This window comes from Pogona vitticeps, chromosome 3 (genome assembly GCF_051106095.1).
Source record: "Pogona vitticeps strain Pit_001003342236 chromosome 3, PviZW2.1, whole genome shotgun sequence".
Classification (NCBI taxonomy): domain Eukaryota; kingdom Metazoa; phylum Chordata; class Lepidosauria; order Squamata; family Agamidae; genus Pogona; species Pogona vitticeps.
The window spans coordinates 138837727-138859831 of NC_135785.1; the positions used below are offsets into that span (position 1 = coordinate 138837727).

At 40.3% G+C, this 22105-nt stretch overlaps 1 pseudogene across 1 annotated transcript; it reads right to left on the reverse strand.

The window, feature by feature from the left end:
* Positions 1-266: 266 nt before the first annotated feature.
* Positions 267-20174, reverse strand: LOC110070231 (transcription elongation factor 1 homolog pseudogene; annotated as a pseudogene). Its single transcript, XR_013542909.1, has 2 exons — positions 20082-20174; positions 267-8677 (listed from the first exon to the last, which is right to left on the reverse strand). The product of XR_013542909.1 is annotated as a transcription elongation factor 1 homolog pseudogene (transcript).
* Between the last annotated feature and the right edge of the window lie 1931 nt (positions 20175-22105).

Sequence of the window (22105 nt, forward strand, 5' to 3'; positions counted from 1 at the left end):
GACCAACAAGTACTTTCATCCCTAGATCCTACTACAGAGCACCATACAACATGCACACTTAAAGTCAATGTTACATTTTTGTTGCATAATAAATTCTTCATCTTAATAAAGCAGGTGTGAGTCATCTGTATTCTGATCTCACTCTTCATTCAACCAAATTTCAAGGTATCAAGAATTTCTATATCACTGTTTGCCAATACATTCAACACATTCACTTTTAAAAATCTTTAATTGTGTTGATATCACTGCTCTTTTGTTAACATTCCTTTTTATTATGTGATATAAATTCATTGACTTCATTCAGTAATCTTTGCAGACAATGGAAATTGTCAATTAGCAATAAGAGTTCTGGTTTGGTTTTTTGGTAGGTGTTGGCTAATAATGTCTGCATTGACAATACCTTGAGTAGAATCAGCAAGTGCTTTTCTCAAAAAAATCTTGGAGTACAAATTGAAAAGCAGTACTGGCAGAATACATACTGACAGGTTTGAGCTAAACCTGGTGGAATTGTTAAATACAGTTTTGTACTAAACAATAAGTATTTATCAGAATCAGTGTTAAAGAGAGAAGTAAAGCTAGAATTTATCCAGCTGAGTTAATTGTTAAAAGCTGAGAGAGCAATCCCAGGATTGGCTAACCCTGGGATAAAGCTAGCAGACCTAGCTCACACACTCTGTGGGTTGGTTGGTGTCATGGAGTGCTGTTGTCGTGTTGCTGTGCTGGAGTATCCTGGAAGAAGCCGTGTCTTTGTGCTGTATATTGGAAGAGGAACTCTGGCTACTGGACTGAACATATGGTATTTGACTGCTGAACTAATTTACAAGGACTTTGACTCTGATTTATGCCTTGAACTCTGTGGAAACTGCTGTGTATGACTTCGGGACTGGAAACAAGGACTAAGCTGTACATGTATGTATATATACTGTAAATAATACAACTATTCTGCTATCAACACTGCTTATTGCTTGGTGTCTTCATCTCTCAGGGAAGTTCTTTTGGTTAGTGCCACCTGGTGCATCCTGGTAATACCGCAACTCTCTCACATACTAGTCATACTTCTCTTCATAGTTCAATGTCCTCTGTCACTGGAAGTTCACCCTACATTGTAACTTTTTGTTGGTTATACAGGCTGCCTATGATAGCAACAGCACCAAAAATTATACAGGTGTTTCTTACATCAAGACCATTGTTTGCCAACAACTCCAGCAATGTGCCATACTGGACTTTGGGGCTTTCTCATAGGCAATAAAGCAAACACACATATCCATGTTCAAGTCTTTCTCCAAGTACATGTAGGCTATCTTGCTACTCTGGTTTCAAAACCTCATCTGAACTGCATGTCTTATGAAATATCTTCACACTTCTTGCCAATTTTGCCATGTATTGTCTTTAAGAAAATCTTAAGGAAGTGCTCTTTATGCTTATTCTTCTCATGTTACTGTGAGGGCTGGCTGTTTCTCTTTCAGTAATCCAGTGGTGCTTCGACTTACGAACATCCCTACTTACAAACATTTTGACTTACGAACAGCTCTGTTTGCAAAATTCTGCTTCAACTTGTGAGTGGAGCTTCGACGTACGAACAAAAAAAAGCATTGGCCAGCGAAGAGGCTACTTGTCTGCTACCTCATTTGTCCCAGAGGTCAAGTGAGTGGATACAGAGACTTTGGACTGCCTGTTACTGCCTGGTACTGCCTGGTATTGTACTGTATGGACTGGTTTTTTTGGCTTTTTTTATTTTGGATTTTTGACTTTCTTTTTTAAAACAGAGAGACTGCCTGTTCTGGGTGGTAAAGGTAAAGGTTCCCCTTAATAATTTTTGTCCAGTCGTGTTCAACTCTAGGGGGCAGTGCTCATCCCTGTTTCCAAGCCATAGAGCCAGCGTTTTGTCCGAAGACAATCTTCCGTGGTCACATGGTTTCAAAATGGCCACTGGGTAATTAAAATGGCTCCCCTCTGTGTTTAGGGACGGATTCCTTGCTATACAGGCAGCGAAAATGGCCGCCGTATGAAGGATCTTCGCTGGACGGTGAGTTTTTACCCCATTGGAACGCATTGAACTGGTTTCAATGCGTTTCAGTGGTTTATTTTATTTCGCTTTACAATGTTTTCACTTAATGGTGATTTTCCTGGAACGGATTATCGTCGTTAAGCGAGACACCACTGTATATTCTTGTTACCTCTTGGATATCAAAGGAGTTGATGCTTCTTTGTGGCAAAATACAGAGATGACTGGATTACAATTTGAATTTACATCAGCTCCAGCTTACATTTCCACCTACTTAACATTGTTTTGGTACTTTGTAATAACTAGAAAATAATCACTTTATGAAAGAACTGTTGAACACCAGCATCCATTGGCCTGAAACCTGTGTGGAACTAACAGCTTTTTCCAATTTATTTCTAGCTATGCCGAGCATTCATCAGAACTACAGGATGCTAATGAACAAAGAGCATTCTTTAGTTAACTAGTTAGGGAAATAATTGATAAGGAGTTAACTTTAATGATATAAGCGACAAAAGAAAGATTAGAATTGGGCACAGAATCAATATTGTGGACACAGAGGTGAGCAAGACATGCTTCACTGATGAGGCTCAACTTTCAGAGCATTTTTTCCTGAGCCTGAGGAGTCTAGGGACATTTGAACAGTTTTAAAAAAGTAGAGGAGACAAACTCAGGTGCACCCAAAATCATCAAAGGAAGCCCTTAATTGGCAGCAATTTACCATTGCAATCTTTCCTAATTGACTGAGCATTGCACAATTTAAAATTATGGATGTACTCTACATGAAATAGAGGTAAAATTAAAAATAAATTAAAATATATCTAACCTTATCTACGTTATCATATCATAATTCACATATGTTTAATATCTCTATATGAGTGCCTTAGAATCAATAACATCTAATATATTAATCATAAACATTTCTCAATTCATAATTAAATGTGCTTGTCTATCATTAAAATCCAAATAATTGTGCTTATCTGCTCCGTATATAGACCAGGAATTCCAGATTTCTTACAGTATCATAAATCTGAAATTAGTCTCTTGCCTCCTTTTTACCAGTTTTAAAATGCCATCTGTAAAATGTCTTTAAACCATTTTCTCTCCGGTTTGCTAATTTTATCCCAGTATAATTAATGTCTTGCCTTCAGAGCCATTCAAATATGTCTAATCTATGGTCAGAAATTTGTCCCCCATGCAGCTCCACCTTCATGTATTCCTCCTCCTTTACATTCTTTCCCATCAGAGTAATATTAATGTACTATCCCCACTCATCCACCTGCCCCTCCCTTTTATGCAGACTTTTTTTACTCTCCTTTTTCAGCATTTCATCCTGCTAAGAAAAAAGTCTTTGTTTCTGATAGTGCCACTTCTTCAGTTGGTTGGTCTTCGGTCTCACTATTCTCTTCCTTGGGATACAATCCAGAAAATATCACCTTGAGTTCTGAGATCTGGGCCTTAATTTGACTAATAATGTTCAATTGTACTTATTGAATATAGTTCTTGGAGTAATCTTCCATTGTAGATTTAATGATGAATCACACTATCTCCTGGATGTGGCTTTCATATATCAAGATGCTTTTACTGCCAAGAGAAAAGTTTCTTCTGGTTTTCCTGTGGCACACCCAATCAACTTTAGTTTGTTTTTCCCCCAGTCCGGAGCCAAAAACTCAAGAATTATTTAGACCAGCCTGAACTCAGACTCCTACGAAAACAACTCCAGTCGTAAATCCAACCATGATAAAGATAAGTTTGATTTATAATCCACCTCTTCCAGCTCAATGCAGAATCACTTAGGTTAAAGTTATCCGGACTTCTTAAGCTCGTAATTTATAGTATATCAATTTTTCCACTCATTGGAGGACAGGGGCTGAGAGAGGGAAATCTCCATTGAAGTCTTTAGCTAGTTTTGTTTTCCATTCTCTCAAATGTGATGCAGTCAGATTGTAAATCTTCATACCTCCCCTCTCTCCGGGCAGCTACTCACCATGATGGTGCCCTGTCAAGTCAGTTGCTTGATAGGAAGGAATAACTCTCACGAAAACAGATTTGCAGGTTTGAACTTCGGAAGTTTCAAAGCCCTGCCTGCTGCAAGTCCACTCTCCTGTTGAAAACTTCTTCTCCTGGGGGTCCGCTGACTCGAAGTAAAACCCAGGACTTCCCAGAGCCCTAGGAATTCCCCTGTTCTCAGGTGAGGCAAGAAGCCTGGAGAAATAGTGATGGGTGCACTGCTGGCAGAGGAAGCAGCAGGGGCAAATTGCCCCACAGCAAGGACCTCTCAGTTAGCATACCCAGTATCTCTTAGCCAGCCCTCCTCTTGTCTCACTTCTCTCAACACCTCATTACTCCGACAAGCCCAGTCATGTCATGATAGACTTTTGCCATATTTCCCAGAAGGAGTAAAACACATATCGAGCAGTTGCCCCCAGAAGTGATTATACATTGGTGCCTCGCATTACGAGCGCTCTGTTTGATGACGAAATCACATCACGATGAAGATTTTGCGATTGCAAAAGCGATTGCAAAACGATGTTCCCTATGGGGGAATTTCGCTTTGCGATGATCGGTCCCCTGTTTCACTAATCGATTATCACAAAGCGATGATTTTCGGCCAGCTGATCGGCGGTTTCAAAATGGCTGCTGGGTGAAAAACATGGCCGCCTGCTGTTTTCTGGCACGGATTCCTCGCTGCACGGGCAGTGAAAATGGCGGCGCTATGGAGAATCTTCGCTGGATGGTGATTTTTAAGCCCCTAGGAATGCATTAATTGGGTTCTAATGCATTTCTATGGGCTTTTAAAAATCGCATGACGATGTATTCGTTTGACAGTGATTTTTTCAGAACGAATTAATGTCGTCATGCGAGGCACCACAGTAGAAGGTTTGCTGGGGAAGGAGCCCATGCTACACTACTCCAGGGATATTTGAGTGCCTGCAGTGCTCCATGTTTAACCCATCTACAAAGGGTTCAAGAATTAGTTGAGTAGACTGGGCTCCACTCCTCTCAGTAAAAGACTGTTGTGAAGTTGTTATCCTTGTTTGGGAGTGAAGGTAATGTCTTGGTGCCCTACAAGTGCATATATTAATGGTTAAGCCATGTTGGCTTGTTAAGATGTGTTGTTCCAATAAAAGATCTTCTTCCTGCAAGTACTCTGTGTCCAGATGAGTTATGTAGGCATCCTTCAGTCTTGAGAGACTATGGTATTGTGCTCTGTACGGAGGTCTTGGAACAGCGTCTGGTGTGGCTGAGGAGGCCAATTTGAGAGTGGCAATCCCTTCCACACTGAAGACAAATACCATCTGTCCCCTGTCCAGCTCCCTGGTTTTGCTGCTTTTGTGACTGCCTCTTTGCCTTGGCCTGCTGTACAAGTGTCTCTTCAAATTGGGAGAGGCCATGATGCACCGCCTGCCTCCAAGCTGAACGCTCAGATGTCAGGGTTTCCCATCTGTTGAGGTCCATTCCTAAGGCCTTCAGATCCCGCTTGCAGATGTCCTTGTATTGCACCTGTGGTCTCCCCCTGGGGAGATTTCCCTGCACTAATTCTCCATACAGGAGATCTTTTGGAATCCGACCATCAGCCATTCTCACAACATGCCCAAGCCAATGTAGACGGCGCTGTTTCAGTAATGAATACATGCTGAAAAATCCAGCTCGTTCTAGGACTACTCTATTTGGAACTTTGTCCTGCCAGGTTATACCAAAAATCTGTTGGAGGCAACACACATGGAAGGTTTTCAGCTTCCTCTCCTGCCGTGCACAAAGGGTCCAGGACCCGCTGCAGTACAGGAGTGTGCTCAGGACACTGGTTCTATAGACCTGGATCTTGGTATATGCCGTCAGCTTCTTATCAAGCCATACTCTCTATGTTCAAGCTAGGTTCATGCTAATTGCTGTTCATTTAATTTGATGATTTAGAGTTAAGGGTTTCAGCCAAATAATTCATCAAAGAGCTGGTTTGCCATCTGAAATCTGGGAATGGAAGAGGTGGTCACACTATGGGATTAGTAAAGTTGAGTTACAATGTCATACAAGACCATTATTGCTCAGAATCAGTTTCAACAACTGTGGAAATGACCTGTTTGTGGGTCTTTTGGTTGGACAGTCTCTTTGTTTTCCAGCCAGCACTCTTCCCATGACTGCAGTCTGTGAAGGCCATTGAATCAGCACCAGTATTGGCATGTCTGTCATTGTTATTCTTGGAACAGACTTTGCTGGCTTGTGGAATGGTAGAGGAAGCCAAGAGTTTAAGCATTTTGTTATTTTGCCATACCCACTCCTACTGCAGCAGAACTCTGGCCATACTGAACATAATTGCAAATGAATCAATATGGTTAGCCCAGTTCTGTCCTTGTATTTTGATTGTTTGTGTTGTGGGTTCTGGAGCTGAATTATGAGCTTGTGTTGTATTATTTGCTAATATGGAGACTAAAGTCTGTTCAAGTCCTTTATGGTCAGTGTTATCAACAAAGGATAGGTTTATATGGCTTTCCTTCAAAGAACTGGCCTGGGAGAATTAGAACTAGACATGGCACTGAATGAATAAATAACACATTGCACTTTCTAAGTATTTTCTCTCAGGATTTTCTCACAGATTTTCTCACAGATATTGTGGAAATTTCTACATTTGATAACTGCAAGCAATAAAAACTTCTCTGTGCCCAGTTTCCTTTGGAATGGGTGGTAGCTACCTTGTTGTTCATGGAAGTCCAAACTCTAGAGAAGGTGCTTTGTGAACCTATCAAAATGTCCCAAGATAGTGACTTACATTTACAAGATAGTGACCTGCTTGTTTCACCAAACACAGAGCTCACGAAGGTATCCCAACACACCCTTTACCTCGCTGACACCAGCTGACACCTCTTTACCAACTATATTTCCTATGCTTTTCTAATATAGCATTTATTTAAAAGGCATGTTAATTACTTCAGAAGCTCCTCAAATACATAAAATCAAGAGGTGAGTTTCTGTTATCTCAGATACTATTTACATATAAGGAGATGCACATCAATCACAAAAAGAACATAGAATTCCTTTTGGTTCAGATTTTAAAAGGCGTCCTCACTGCCAAGCAGGGAAGGGGCCAAATGTTTCCCCATTCCTGATTACCAGATTCAGAAGGAAACTCCCACCCCACCTCTTGCTCTGAAGTGTAGCTCTCCCACTACTTGCCTCTCTGTGGCCAATCACATGTGTGGGAGTTGTCTGGAACTACATATCATTGGACCACCAGAAAGAAAGTAAGAGAAAAGGAGTCAAACTGGCAATTGAGTGAACAGTTCTAGCAAGCACACTGCTCACGACACATCTAGAAATACACTGAAGAGGAGTCAAAGGCAAATTGAAAGGGAGAGAAGGCAGGGATTTAGTACAACATATTGTTCAATTCCACATGTGCACATTATTCCACCACCTATTTGTCAGAAGATGACACAACTTCTCAGCCAGGCATGAAGCCTGAATGAAAGTTTTGTGCTGTGTTAGAAACTTCAACATCCTTCACTCAGTTGTGCAGAGGATCGAGTCTCAGAAATGCAATTCATATTATTGGCAACTAAGTTGACTTTCAAATAAGTACATTAAAGCTACACTTCCTTCAAAGGTTATAAACTTTCTATCTGAAATTGTAAAATCAAACTGTTGAGAATTTTTTGCACCATATTGGTGGATCCATGGTTTTTATACACAGGCAAACTCAGGTTTCTCCAAACTAATCTGTGGGAAAGAGTTCTGCTTGCCAAGTACCAAGAAAATGGAGAAGAGTCCAATGCACAAATGGGCACAGAAAAATAACTGTTGACAGGAAATGAGCTGTAAGACATTCTCCTGGAGGTGCGGAAATAAAAACAGAAGCCACTATGATCCTTTCTAATGGCAAACAACTTATCAAAGGAAGTTACCATAATGCTCCAGTCCAGTACTCAACCAGATGCTAAAATACTACGCCATGAAACCAGAAGAAAATTATTTGTTATCAACTGTGTAGGGTTGCTAGCTAAACAAGGCAGTTTAACCATGGGCACAAGGAGCATAGCACTCCCAAGTAATACCAGCAGGTATCAAGATACAAAGAAGCTTTCATTGAAGACCATTGTATAAACTGAGGGATCCTTGATAGGACTGTGATCAAAGCAGTCACTGACACTAAGATGTCCAGTGGCCAGGCTCTTTATAAAAGTGCTTGCCTTTCTCTTTCTTGGAGGTTCAAATGATAGTTTTAGAGGTACAATCCAACAATATTCACATAAAAGGACAGGATTATTGGTTGGGGGGTGGACAATAAGAGCCACAATTTTCCAGCCACTCCAGTTGTAACTTCAGCACATTCTGTAGCAATGCAAGACATAACAGACAACCCCGATCCAATCCAATCCAGCCCAGCCCAAGTTCAGAAACATTGTTAGTTTCTGGCAAGTTCCTCTTTGGTTGCTGCTACTGATTGGCTGCCTCACAAGCATCTATCCAATTGCTGTAAACATCCGCTGGTTCTGAAAGATATGTTATTGGGGTTTGAAATTCTTCCAGACACACAGTACATGGTATCACTCCAGTATCCATTTTAATTTCACAGGATTTTTCATGGTTAGAGAAGGGGCAAGTAAACTGTGTCTCAAGTGTCCCTGTCATCTTCTTCTTGGGCGGAGGCTTTCGTTTTGATTTCCTATTTCCCAGCCTTACCTGGCCTCATGAACCTTCCCGGGCCTCATTTCCAATGAAAGACTGAGGTCCATTCAGTACTTAACTTTGAAATAAGAACAGGTTTTTTGATTACAAGTTGTTTGAGGAATAATTCTTAAGCACATTCTTAAAGTTACACAAAGCTTCAGTAGTTTCCTTTTACCGTTTCTATCGTAACTAATACAGATAACGCTCTGACTAGTCACTTCTAAAATTCACTCTCTGTCTCAAACCCAAACTATCTCCCCTCAAAACTCTTGTCTATACTGAACTAACTAGACTCTGACTCACCCCTCCCCTTCTAGCTTCTCTGGCTCTGCCTCCCAACAGCTCTCATTGGTACATGTAAATAATCTTCTACCTGAGCCAAAGCAAGATGATCGCTACAGAGACCAAACATTTTGGTTCAATCTGGCAAGTCAGACAAGTCAGAGAATAATCCCCTTCTTTTGCACTTTCTTTAACCTGCTGAAAGCTGCAGAAAATAGGAGGGAAGTGAAGGAGGAAAACCGCATTGAAGAACAAAAACTTGGTGTTGTAGCTGCATCATCTGCATCTAGATTCATTCTCTGAAGGTGGAGATGCAGACTACATGAGAACAGATGCAGGGAGATAGTTTTGGTCCTGTGACCTGGATTGTCACCTCAGGAACATTCTAGTCAGCTAGATGAGAGCAAACCCATGATGATCATGTACACTTTCTCCACACAGAGAGAGATCCAGATGTCTCTGTGTCTTCATGAAAAAAGCACATGTACAAGTGAACAGAATTATCCCAAAGAAATCCTGGGGAAGTGATGGCCTGTGATCGTGGTAGAAGGTGCCCCCCAAATGTTGGGTGTGAGGTTCCTCATATCCCAGTCTATGGGCTGCAGCCTTCCTCCAGCTTACCTTTCCAGTTATTGGAGGAGGATGTGGGGGATCTTATTATTTTTTCTGATGTGGCTAGATGTGAATATGAAAATCTCTCTCCTTCCCCCACCATCCCAGTTCATCTGGCAAGATTGAAGGGAGGAAAGAAGTGCAAGCCAGATTATGTCTATGGGTCAAATATTGCCATCCTTGCAGGTCTCAGTTTATACACAGGATTATGAGACAAAGGTGAAATGTCCAACTGTTTCTCACAGGAAACCAGAAACATGCCATCCTAAAGTCTCTTACACATGCTTTTCATATTATAGACACATCAGTCATTCAGTGTCTTATGACTTTTCATATTAATGCTACAATTGCCCCCAGACAAAATAGCCCAGGCTGGTTTTGCCACAACATAAACCTTAGGAATTTATCTAAGAAATGGATGTTATATAACAAATAAAATAGATATTTGGCTGAAACAGACAGCTTGTTTACAAGTGCTATAATAAAATCTAGCAATAGTGGTGATGGGGAAAATATCCCCACTCCTCTTCTGTACACAGGAAGGATGTGGCATTTAAGACAGAAGTTCATGTGTTTTCCTATGAGCAGATTATCAAAAAAATCACTAGTCATACCTGGCCATTTTATAGTCCATTTAAAGAGAATGTGGGGGTAGTGCACTCCTTTTATTCTTGTATATTTGCACAGGACTGACTGATGGACAAGTAAGTAGCTTCTTTCATAAATATGAGTCAGGAAATTACTCTTTAGATGCTGACTATAATGTTGTTAGTTCAGCTTGTAGCCAGTTGCTGGTCTGAGACCCTTCTTTCTCTGAAAGTGAGGGGGGGAACAAAGAGAAAAATGAAAAGAGAAGAGAATTTAAAAGTGTAATAATTGATTCTGTTGAGGTTTCCATTTTGGATAGCAGTGAATGAAAAATAAGCTTTCAAGGTAGCCAAGGGGTAAATTCAATGACTCCAACTGAATACCCCATGAGATAAAGAAATTACCACAATTTAGAAATTATTCTAACATGATTGTACAAAGGTTATTTTCCTGAGGGAACTATATTTTTAATTCACCAAGCTTCTGGGATTCTAGTTATATACTTTTCTGGAAGAACTGTTATAGCTGCTATGAAATTGAATCATTGTATTATTCTAACATTGTCATGGGATATTCAGTGGATTATACAGTGGTCCTTGAACAAGAAACATCTTTTTTGCTGTGGAGTGATAAAAATTTGCTTACATTTTTTTAAAAAAAATGTTTGCTTGAATATGAAGATCTTCTTCAAAGGTCTGATCATTATGGTTTTGGTATTGCAGAACATAGACTTTAAAGAGGTGTTCAGATCCCGTTAGTGTCCCTAGTTATGTCATGAGGAAGATGATGGCAGGTCTGCACTGCATTTTGGTTTAAGCAGAGATTTAACTCAAACATATTAAATATGACTCTAAATTTGCACAGAGGGGTTGGGGAAAATATATTGGTGATATAATGGGTGTTAGACAATTTGCCAACTGGTTTTTATTTTCTGTCTTTAACTTGACTCTGCCACAGACTGATTAGAGCTATGGACATGGGTCTTCTTGAAATTCTCCACCTTATTCTTGATTAAAGAAACCAGATGGGTTTAGCACCAAATTTCATCGAGGAAGTGGTGGTCCTAGTTCATCAGCATCCAGTCCATGAGAGTTCAAGGCCAAAAACTGAGATTGCAGGGCTAGGCCTTTCTAGTTTTACAGAGATGCAGAAGATGAATGTGGAGATGGAGACTGGAACTAACTGCTTCTGGGTCAGCAGAACTGTACTGAGTATACAGCAATTATTTGTTTGGATCCTGACAATTTTTGACAAAGCAGAGAATCCAACAAAGAGAGAGATCAGAAGAAATCTTGAGCACTCATTTTTCTTTTCTTTTCCCCTTCTCATCAATTTCTTAAGCAAGCTACATTTGACAGTCCTTGTTGCTTGTGGGTGAAGTATTAACTACCTCAGGAACTTTAACTCTCTTTGTTGTGCTTGTTAATTTCAGGACTTTATACTGATCAATTACCATTTGAAATTGATCAGTGTAGGAGCCTGAGATTGACAACAGTAACAAAGATACAAAGATACTGAGGATAATATTTCAGACACAAGTAGCACAGGAATCAATAGGTAAGGTTTATCTAGGTTCTGATAAAGAATCTAGTCCACCTAAGGAATGTGCAGGATTGCACAAAAAGAAATTGAGGGCATTTTTCTGGTCATGACATCTCAGAAAAGAAAAGGAAAAAGCAGAAAATCATGTAGAAAGCTGTGAGAGCATGAAGCGCCTAGATTCACAACCCAAGAAAGGACTATAAGACAAATCTGTCTAAAACTCCAAATAATATGTGATTCCAAATCTGTTCACATCCTGTTTGAATTACCTGCAGTATAAATTGGATTGATGGAGTTTTTTCTAGGCCTAAAATATTTCTATGAAAATTGCAGCACAAGTCTACAAAGAGAATTTTTTCATCATAATCAACATAGCTGCTTTAAGGCTTGTATAACAAATAAGCTCAAGACACCTGACACTGGAACTTTACCTGGTTTGTGTGAAATAATACAACAATCCCTGTACACAAGTGTCTGGTTGTCACCCCAGTTCTAGTCCCTTGCTTGTGAGTATTTTGTGTAGCAATGTTGCCTAAATACTATATCCACCAAAACATCTTCAGGCTTAGCCAGTGAACTTGTGGTGCCAGCTGACTGTAGGAAAGGTAGGGTGACATGTGTTGAAGTCACCTCACAAATAAGAGACACACTTTCTTCTCATTCAGCTTTGTTTTACCTGAAATTAGTCTCCCTGGCTATATATCTGGGGAAACATAACAATTCCCTAGTACCAGGCACCCCTAAAGGGAGGGGCATTCTTCAGTGCTTATAGAAGCAGGGTGGCACATACCCTTGGGAGCAGAACTTCATTCTTTTTCCTCGTTCTTCCCTACCATTGAAAGCAGTGGTGGCAGCAGGTATTTGGGAAGCCTAAACACTAAGTCCAAGATTCAACTGAGGTTGTTTTTTTTAAAATCATTTTTTAAAAAACATTCAAGTTTGCCAAGTAAAGTTCTAATGCAATCTGTGGATAAGAAGTTCAGAACAACTCATCAAATGTTTATGCTTGCAACTGAACTATACAATGCTTGTTGTGCTTTTTCTTCTTGTAGCAATTTGTCTCTTTATATTCAAGAAAAATTGGTGTTTGTGTGAGGGTTAGCATTATAAGGGTTCTGATCAAGCTATCCTTTCTTTTCCACAGGTTGTCTTTTCATGTTTTTTTTAAAGTACAAATTTTAAACTTTGCTGCAGTGAAGATAATTTGCCAGTGCAAAAGGAGGAGGGAAAGTAAACTTTTTAGCTTGCTAGAAGTGCAGAAACATCTGCTGGAGTCATAAGTGGCTCGCTGGCTGAGTTCAGCAGGGGAGAGGCTGGCAATTAATCTGAAGTGTCAGTGTACAAGATGGAAATGGTGGCACAGGGTTTCTAGGGACAAAAAGGCAGTTTTGGCAGCCAAAGACTGCATATGTTTCTGTAACTTAAACAAAAACATAAGCTGAAAGGTGGTTTGATATAGCAGAACAAACTCTTCATGAAAAATCTGGTCAGTCAATGGAACTTAACCAACCATATACAGATATATATGTGCTACAGAAGTGTGGCCTACTAACATTCAGAGGTGTGTTAATAAGCATTTTGTGTTCTGAATCCGAGGAGCTATTTCTTGGACATCCCAGTTGACATCTTGGCCAGAACCACCATTTTGGACAAAAAAAGTGAGATAGGTAACAGACTCATTACCCAAAGAGAAGCAGGTAATAAACACACTATCTGGAGGAACTAAAGCATATGGCATTACAAAATGCAGTTCCTTCTTGGAACATAAATCATAGGTCTCTGGAATAATCTGGGAATGCTCCCAGTCCTGTTAAGGACTCAACACATTCAGATTCTTCTGATGCCATGAGAAAGTGTTTTCTTCTATAAAGAGGCCCCTCTGGGAAAGCACCTAGAGACACCAAAATCACAGAGAAGATTCCCCCAATTCTCTTCTGCAATCTCTCCAAGTATGGTGAAGATTGGGTTTTCCCCAAGCCAGCTGCTAAAGAGCAATTTCCTGGGGATGACTCACTTTGTGACTCTATAACTTGGATGTCTGAAACTCAAGTCTTTACCAACATGAGAGGAGTCAGAGAGGAGTCAGAGGAAGCTTCTCTGTGATTTTGGTGTCCCTGTGTGCCTGGGGACCATTTTACAGGATTTTAAAGTCTTGGCAAATCAATAAATTGCTTTGTTGATTAGATGGGAAAAATGTAATTTAAAAAAAAATAATTTTATTTCAACTACAAACACATATCTAAAATGCAGTACAGATACCCCAAACCCTCCCCCCCCCCTTTGAGGACAGGGATTCAGACCTCATTACATTCCAGCTTTCCCAAACTCCAGAGAGCATTGAAAAAAAGAAAAAAGAAAAACTAAAAAAAGACAAAGCCCATCAATCATTTTGCCCTGTCTTCAAGTCTGACCCTGGGCCCAAGCATGTATTAAGTTCCAACTTTGTTTTGCATAGTCTCTTGGTTGATCTCGTAGCACTTCTGATAGTGAATCCAGTTCTATAATGTCCAACAGCTTCTTCAGGAGCCCCTCCATTGTAGGTACGTCTTCACTTTTCCTTTTTTGGGCCCAGAGTGACCTAGCTGCTATCAATATATACATCAAACAATATTTAATTTTCTTGTCAGTAATTTCTGGCATAATGTTTAATAATGCTATTTCAGGTTTAAAATTTAATTTCTTTTGAATAATTCCTTTTATCATTTCCCACAACTGTAACCAATAAACCCTGGCTTTTTCACATGACCACCACATATGATAATAAGTTCCCACATTTTTTTGACATTTCCAACAGATATTACTGCTACCTTCTGACATTTTTGCCAGTTTTATAGAAGTATAATGCCATCTATAAAACATTTTGAGGATATTTTCTCTTAAATTTACTGGCTTGATCATTTTATAACAGTCTTTCCACATCATCGTCCAGTGATCAGTGTCAATATTATAGCCGAAATCCCTTGCCCATTTTATCATTGTCTCCTTTACCCTCTCATCCTCCAATTCATATTCCAATGAATATGTATACATTTTCTTTATTATTTTCCCGTCACAATAGATCCAGAGTTTATCTACCTGTACTTCACCTTCAAAAAACACACATTTCTATCTTTTCTATATCTTGATTCTAATTTATTCAGTGACCACCAGTCTTTTGCCACCCCTAGTTCCTCTAATTTTTGCTTACTTTTTATATTTTGTTCTCTATTAAGTAAATTTTTGATTCATGTTTCATGGACTTTGACAAATTATGACTCACAGCAAATTACCTCCCCCCCCCTCCTCTTCATGCCCATCTCTAGATGAGACTGGATTTGGAAAAGTTTAGGAACAAATATTGGTGGGAGGAAGGAAGGAAGGAAGGAAAGGGGGATGCTACATTAAGCTCTAAACCACCAGATTCGACTAGAACTCTTCTGGAAATGTACCTCTCCACAGTCCTGTGAGTATAGAATGCTGCTTCCACTGTGGAAGGTAGTTGTCAATTAGCAAACTTCAGCTCCATTTCCCATTCCCACTCTGAGGATTTCTTTATATGGAATTGTTTTGCAGTATTTTGGAAACCAGCTTTCTTTTTTTTTTTTAACTCTTTAAAATCTCTAACTGGTTTGAAGACATTTGGACTAATCTGAATCTGTTAGGACTGACTTAATCTGATTTGGATCTGATCCATGTCAGTCCAAATTGCCTCAGTTTTGTTTCTGATTGGGCTGATTCAGGTTTTCTGCATTTTCAGCAACCCATGTTTTTGGATTAACCTGATAATAACTGTCTTCCTCTACAGAGCCACCATGTGTGCACAGCTGTTTTGCTGGGAGATCTACTATACTTCTCTAAGTACTGAAGTGTTCAACTGATGTAAAGGCTTGCACCCCTGGAATAAATGCCTCTCCCACTACTTCTGATTAACATATCTGGGAAAGGATATAAAGTAAAGAAAATCTGGCCAGTTTCTCTTTCTTCCTATTTATATTCTTTTTTCAAGGGCTCATGCTTTCTTTAGGGTTTTAGGCCCATCATTCCTCGGCTGGTCTGAATATTTCACAAGTGTATTCCCTGTTTATCTTTCAAATAATGTGTGCATTTAAGAGCAAGAAATCCTGGTTTATTTTGCTTCTATTGATTTTCCTTTCTTGAAATACAAACTAAACATTACATTATAGCATGCCACAGTTACAGATTAAATGTATATTTTCTTGGCATGTATATGTAGTGACATATATGTGACATATATGTTTACATAGAGGGCAGGTGATAATATGATTGGAACTAGACGTGGGATATTTGTATTCATCTCCCTGGGGATATGAATATGAATATCAGCATCATGGGTGCCTGGGTAAACCAGACCCTCCCCCACCCCCCAAACTGGCAGGTTCACTTACTGCTTGACATGTGTGGCTGGTGTTGTTGTCATTGCACCAGTCTTGGCTGATCCACATCTGCCTGCACAGCCAATCACTCCAGTGAAAAGGCAGGATGAGGAGTCTCCCTACTCAGCTGTTGAACAGTCAGCTACATGGGGAAGTGGGGAAGCAGCAGCTGGACCGCTCCCTGGATTGGCGCAACATGTTATATTTGATACCTGATTTTTTTGAAAACTCTGAGGGATATAGATGTTGAGATTTTGATATGAATATGTATGAAATATAAATGTTGTATAGTTGAAAGTAAAATGGCTGATTTTGCTTGAGTCATTTTACTGATAGTATTCAATACCAAGGTTTGAGACTTAATGTTGTACAGCTGTGGCACATGATGAAACCTTATGTGACTAGAAAATGAAGTAATGTATTTTCTGATTGGTCCCAGAACTGTATATAAGTCATGTGTAAAGGGGACATTTTATCTGCTGTAAGTCAGATCACTTTTTTTTCCTATGCTATGTGTTGCATAATGTCATGTTATGTTGCCAGATGAATGTCTATACTCTCTGTATACCGTGTTTTCCCGAAAATAAGACAGGGTCTTATATTAATTTTTGCTCCAAAAAACGTGTTAGGGCTTATTTACAGGGGATGTTTTATTTTACAGTCATGTTATCTTCTTCTGGTTGCTGCGCAATGGTGGAGGTCAGGATTTCACTTAACTAGGGCTTATTTTTGGGGTAGGGCTTATATTACGAGCATCCTGAAAAAATCATACTAGGGCTTATTTTCAGGTTAGGTCTTATTTTCGGGGAAACAGGGTATATGTAAATATACTACACTGATATTTTATTCTCTCAGTGTCATAGTGTCTTTGCAAACTAATATCTCCTAACTCTGCTAATGTTCTGAGAATACATGTTTAACCAAATCATCCTCTACATTTTGGGAACTACCCATGCAAACACACACACATGGAAAATACTATATTCCAAGCAAAACTGAGTCTAACAGCTTTTGAACTAATGAAAAGTAAGGCTTTTCTTTAAAATAACAGTAAATGAAATGATAACATATGCCCTCTCTGAGACTATGCACAGCTTCAAGAGTCAAAACCCAGAATGACAAAAGTTTCAGTTTGTGTTTAGCTTTGTTTTGGATTGTACTTCTCCAAATAACTTGGCCACCATGGTAGCAGGTTATTCTAATAGTTGTAGTTCAATCATCATCATCATCATCACCATCCCTCATTCTCCCCAACTCTTTTCCCCTCTTTTTCATTGTCTGCTAACCACTTAGTGGTCACAAGAACTCCTCTACATTATTGGAATGACCCATGACTGGCATATATTAAAAAAGAGAATACAGACTTTTATAATCACAGACAGATAAACTGAAAGATCAAGTGCTGAGTGATAAAATGGTATAAGAACAGGAGCTTATAATAAGTCAAATACTTAAAGGTCAAGTAATTTGAAAGTTAGGATAAAAAATGCAGAAACGACGTAAATAGATCAGAAAGAGTATGAAAGATCAAAGAGTATTTGATACTGGCACACAGATAGCTGTAAAGTGTAAAGGGGAAGGGAGATACACACAGGGGATATTAACTACAATTTAGCAAGAAGAAGAACAACAAAAACTACAAGTACAAATAAACAAACAGAGAACAAAAGGTAAGAAGGACGCAAGGGGAATGCATTAAAAGCAGTGTACAAAGGAGAAGGGAAGCACAAAGGAATAGCATCACAATAGCTTATTTTTAGATTAGTTTTGTCTCCCAGAAGATAACTGCAAAAGTTTCCTATCCACTTCACATTTTTAACACATTTTCTTTTCCCAGTTCACAGAAATGTTAATCCTAAGCAGAGTTATCTAAATATAGCTTTTACTGACTCACTTCCTGGTAAATGAGCTAAGCATTATAGTCATACAATCTATTTCCATATTCGCCAGAAATAAGTGCCATTGTGATGGTTGCTGTTGTGGGTTTTTCGGGCTCTTTGGCCATGTTCTGAAGGTTGTTCTTCCTGATGTTTTGCCAGTCTCTGTGCCCTGCATATTCAGAAGAACAGGAGTAGGAACTCTGTCCATGCTCTGTTGCTGTTTGTTGGGTGGTTGAGTATTTATAGCTGTGGGAACAGCTTTGGTCTTTTTCAGGAGATAGGGTGATTAGCATGTTTTTGTTGTGGATATATTGTTGTGATAAGAGAGATTATCTGTCACTGTGATTGATGAGTGTCTTTAGCTGGTCTTTTGTGTGCGATGATCCCTGGTCCTTGTGGCTGGGTAGAGTTCATTGACCTTTTGCAGGGTGTATTTTCCAGTGCTGGGAGCCAGGCCTTATTAAGTTTTAGACCTTCCTCTTTTTTTGTGAAAGCTCTGTTAGTGTTTATGGATTTGAATGGCTTCCCTGTGCAATATAACATAATGATTGTTGGTGTTGTCCAGTACTTCAGTATTTTGAAAAAGAATTTCATGTCCAGCTTGTTTTAGGGCATGTTCAGCTACTGCTGGTTTTTCTGGTTGTTTTAGTCTGCAGTGTATCTCATGTTCTTTGATTATGGTGTGAATGCTGCGTTCTGTGGTTCCAATATATGCCTGTCCACAACTGCAAGGTGTCTGGTATACTCCTGCAGTGGTGAGGAGGTCCCTTTTGTCCTTTGCTGATCATATCATTTGTTGTATTTTTGTTAGCTACCAAATTTATTGCAGTATGAGCTCCTGTGGATACTCTCTACTTTGTCAGATATGTAGAGCACCTTGAAACAGACTAACATAACTACTATTCTGAAAACTGCTAGATGTGTTTTGTAGATGCTTCTTCTCAGCCATAGGCTTACCACCTGTTTGAGAAGTAGAAGTCTCAATGTACCTGGACTTTAATTAAAAGCTTGAATCCAATAGTAAGTCCCAATCCTTGTGTCTATACCCTTGTCATGGTCGGATCACTACCTAATAAAATGCAACCTCACAATGCCCCCCCCCCCCCGGCAAGGAGCAGGGACCTATTTTAATGGTACACCCTTGCAGGCTACTGGATCCTATAGGATTCCAGGATTCCATGCGAGGGATACCAATTGGAGCTCCTGCTGAGGCTCTGGTTGATGGCTGGTTTGCTGCTGCCACCAGGGCTATAGACATGATCTCTCATAAATGTCCTCTCTGTTGCAGACCTCATCCAGTGCCCTGAGAGCTATGAAGCAGAACAGGAGAAGACTAGAGAGCATTTGGAGGCGGAACCTGACAGAAAATAACTTAAAAGCTGTTAGGATCGCATCTAACCTTTACTTTTCTAAGATAAAGGCTGCAAAGAAAGCTTACTTCACTGTCTGGATAAGCGAAGCTTCCAACCAGCAGGAGGAATTATTTTGCATAGTATGCAATCTATCCAGAATTGGTCATAGTGATTGGCCTCCCCCAGTACCTCACCTGACCAATTTGCAGCATTTTTTAAAAACTAAAGTGGAGGCCATCTGCCAGGACCTAACCTCCTATTTGAAACCAGTAGATCGAGCTGAGACATCCAGCGCACCATCTTGCCCGGTGAGAATTACTCGCTTTCAGCCAGTGACGTCACTTGAGATTGATAAGGCACTGGATTGCTCTCATGCCACCACCTCCTCCCTTAACCCTTGCCCTGCCTAGCTAATCAAACCAGCCAGGCCTGTGATAACCAAATAGGCCACAGCAATAATTAATGCATCTCTCCAGGAGGACAGGGTTCCCCTTGCCCTCAAGGAGACACTAATTAGGTCCATTAGGAAGAAACTGAGCTTGGTAGCGAACAATGTTGGCAATTATAGGCCCGTCGCCAATGTTTCTTTCCTTAGCAAGGTTGCTGATTGGTGGCCAATCAGCTTCAGGCTCTTCGGGATGAAACCAATGCCCTGGATCTGTTCCAGTCGGGCTTCAGGCCATGTCATGGTACAGAAATGGCATTAGTTACCCTGCTTGATTACCTATTGAGGGAAGCTGATAAGGGCAAAATGTTCTTGTTGTTTCTCCTTGATATCTCTGCTGACTTTGATACGGTTGACCATGATATCCTCCAGTTTTCTGAGTTGGGGATCGATGGCCTGACTCTTGCTTGGCTCCGGTCCTTCTTGGAGGACCATTCCCAGAGAGCTTGGAGAGAGCGTATCAGTCCCGTGGCTCCTCAAGTGCAGGGTGCCGCAGGGCTAGATCATCTTTCCAATGCTATTTAATATATACATGAGGCCGCTAGGTGGGGTCATCTGGGGGTGTGGGGCTACATGTCATCAGTACGCTGATGACACACAGCTCTACATCTCCTTTTTTCCAACAGCAGTGGATGCCGTTACGTCTCTTGAGCGCTGCCTGGAAGCTGTACTGCAATGGATGCAGGAGAATGGACTGAGGTTGAACCAGGACAAGACAGAGGTTTTGAGGGCGAGTGCCCTTCTATCAGTGGCTTGGGAAGCTCCCTCTATTTTTTTTTATTTTTTTTTTGCGGGGGGTGACTCTCACTACAAAGAGTGTGATCCACAGCTTGGGGGTCCATCTTGACCCAGCGCTTACCATGGAGTCCCAGGTAGCGTCTGTGGTCCTCACCGCCCATCTACATCTTCCGCAGATTGCTCAGCTGTGCTCCTGTCTTGATTTTGGGGTGCTCACCACTCTGGTCCGTGCACTTGTAATCTCAAGATTAGACTACTGTAATGTGCTCTACGTGAGGCTGCTCTTGAGATTGATGTGGAAACTACAAATGGACCAGAATACGGCCGCCAGATTATTACCTGGGATGAAAAAAAAATCACATTTCCCCCACTCTGGTGCCCTTAGGCTGGTTGCCCTTTCGTTTCTGCATTGACTTCAAGGTGTTAATGCTTACATATAAAGCCCTAAATGGTTTAGGACTTTGATACCTGGCAGAGTGCCTGCTTCCACCTAGATCTACTCGTATCACTTTATCTAGCCAGGCTGGGCAGCTGAGGGGCTTGACCACTGAGAGAGGCCCGGAAGGAGAAAACTAGAAACCAGGCCTTCTGGGCGGTGGCCCCTTGCCTCTGGAACATCTTGTTCCTGGTGATTCACCTGGCATCCTTGCTGGGAGTTTTTAAGAACAAGCTGAAGACTTGGTTCTTGCAGGCCTTCCCCCCTTCCATTTCTTAATTCCTTATGTCTTACCATCTTGGTCTTTGCTTATCTCTATGTTGTCTGATATTGTTTGTTTTATTTTGTTTTATATTCAGAACGTAAGCCGCCCAAAATAGATTCATTTAATCTATATGGGTGAAATAAAAGCTGGAATATAAATAAATAAATAAACAAACAAACAAACACTATTGATTTAATGAACAACTGTTGACTTGCCATTCAGCAGCAGATTTAACGATATGTTCTATGAACCAGCAACTGGATTTAGGCCAACTTAGCATATTCCATCCACCATTTTCTGGAAAAATTTTTGGCTCTATATGGCATTCTATTAGTCAGTTGCACATTTAACAGTACATATTTTAAGCAGTGACTTATGGGGTTTGAGAAGGAATTTTTGCAGCAACCTCTAATTGGCCCTATAGTTTGCCTCATTTTGCTTTACCCCACATTGTTAATGGGTTATTTTTCATTCAATAAACAGGTATGCAGTTTCTTTGGTCACATCTGGTAGGAGTATGGATGGGGAGGGAAATATGGCTAGCACATGCTGGTGAACATCCAGAGGGACCTTCCTGGTGAAAGGTTGGAACTCGCTGGACAACCAATGTCCAGCAGGAATTTGAGGATGGCAGGTAGGGCTTTACCTCTGTTTACATTAATGATGGTCAGAGGATAATAAATTTGACTCAAAAAATATGCCTTTTAAACTTTTGCTTGGGAAGAATGAGATTTTCAGATTTTCTTCACTATAGCTACCAGAATTCAACAAGAATTCACTCAACTAGGAGTCTGGTAGCTTCAGCCAAAAACTCCTGGTTCTCAGAAATGTTCAGGATAAACATTCATTCTTTGCCAAGGTTCTTCTTGCAGCAACAGCCATTAAGCAAGGAGAAGGACACGGGTGAAGCATTCTAAACTCTATAGA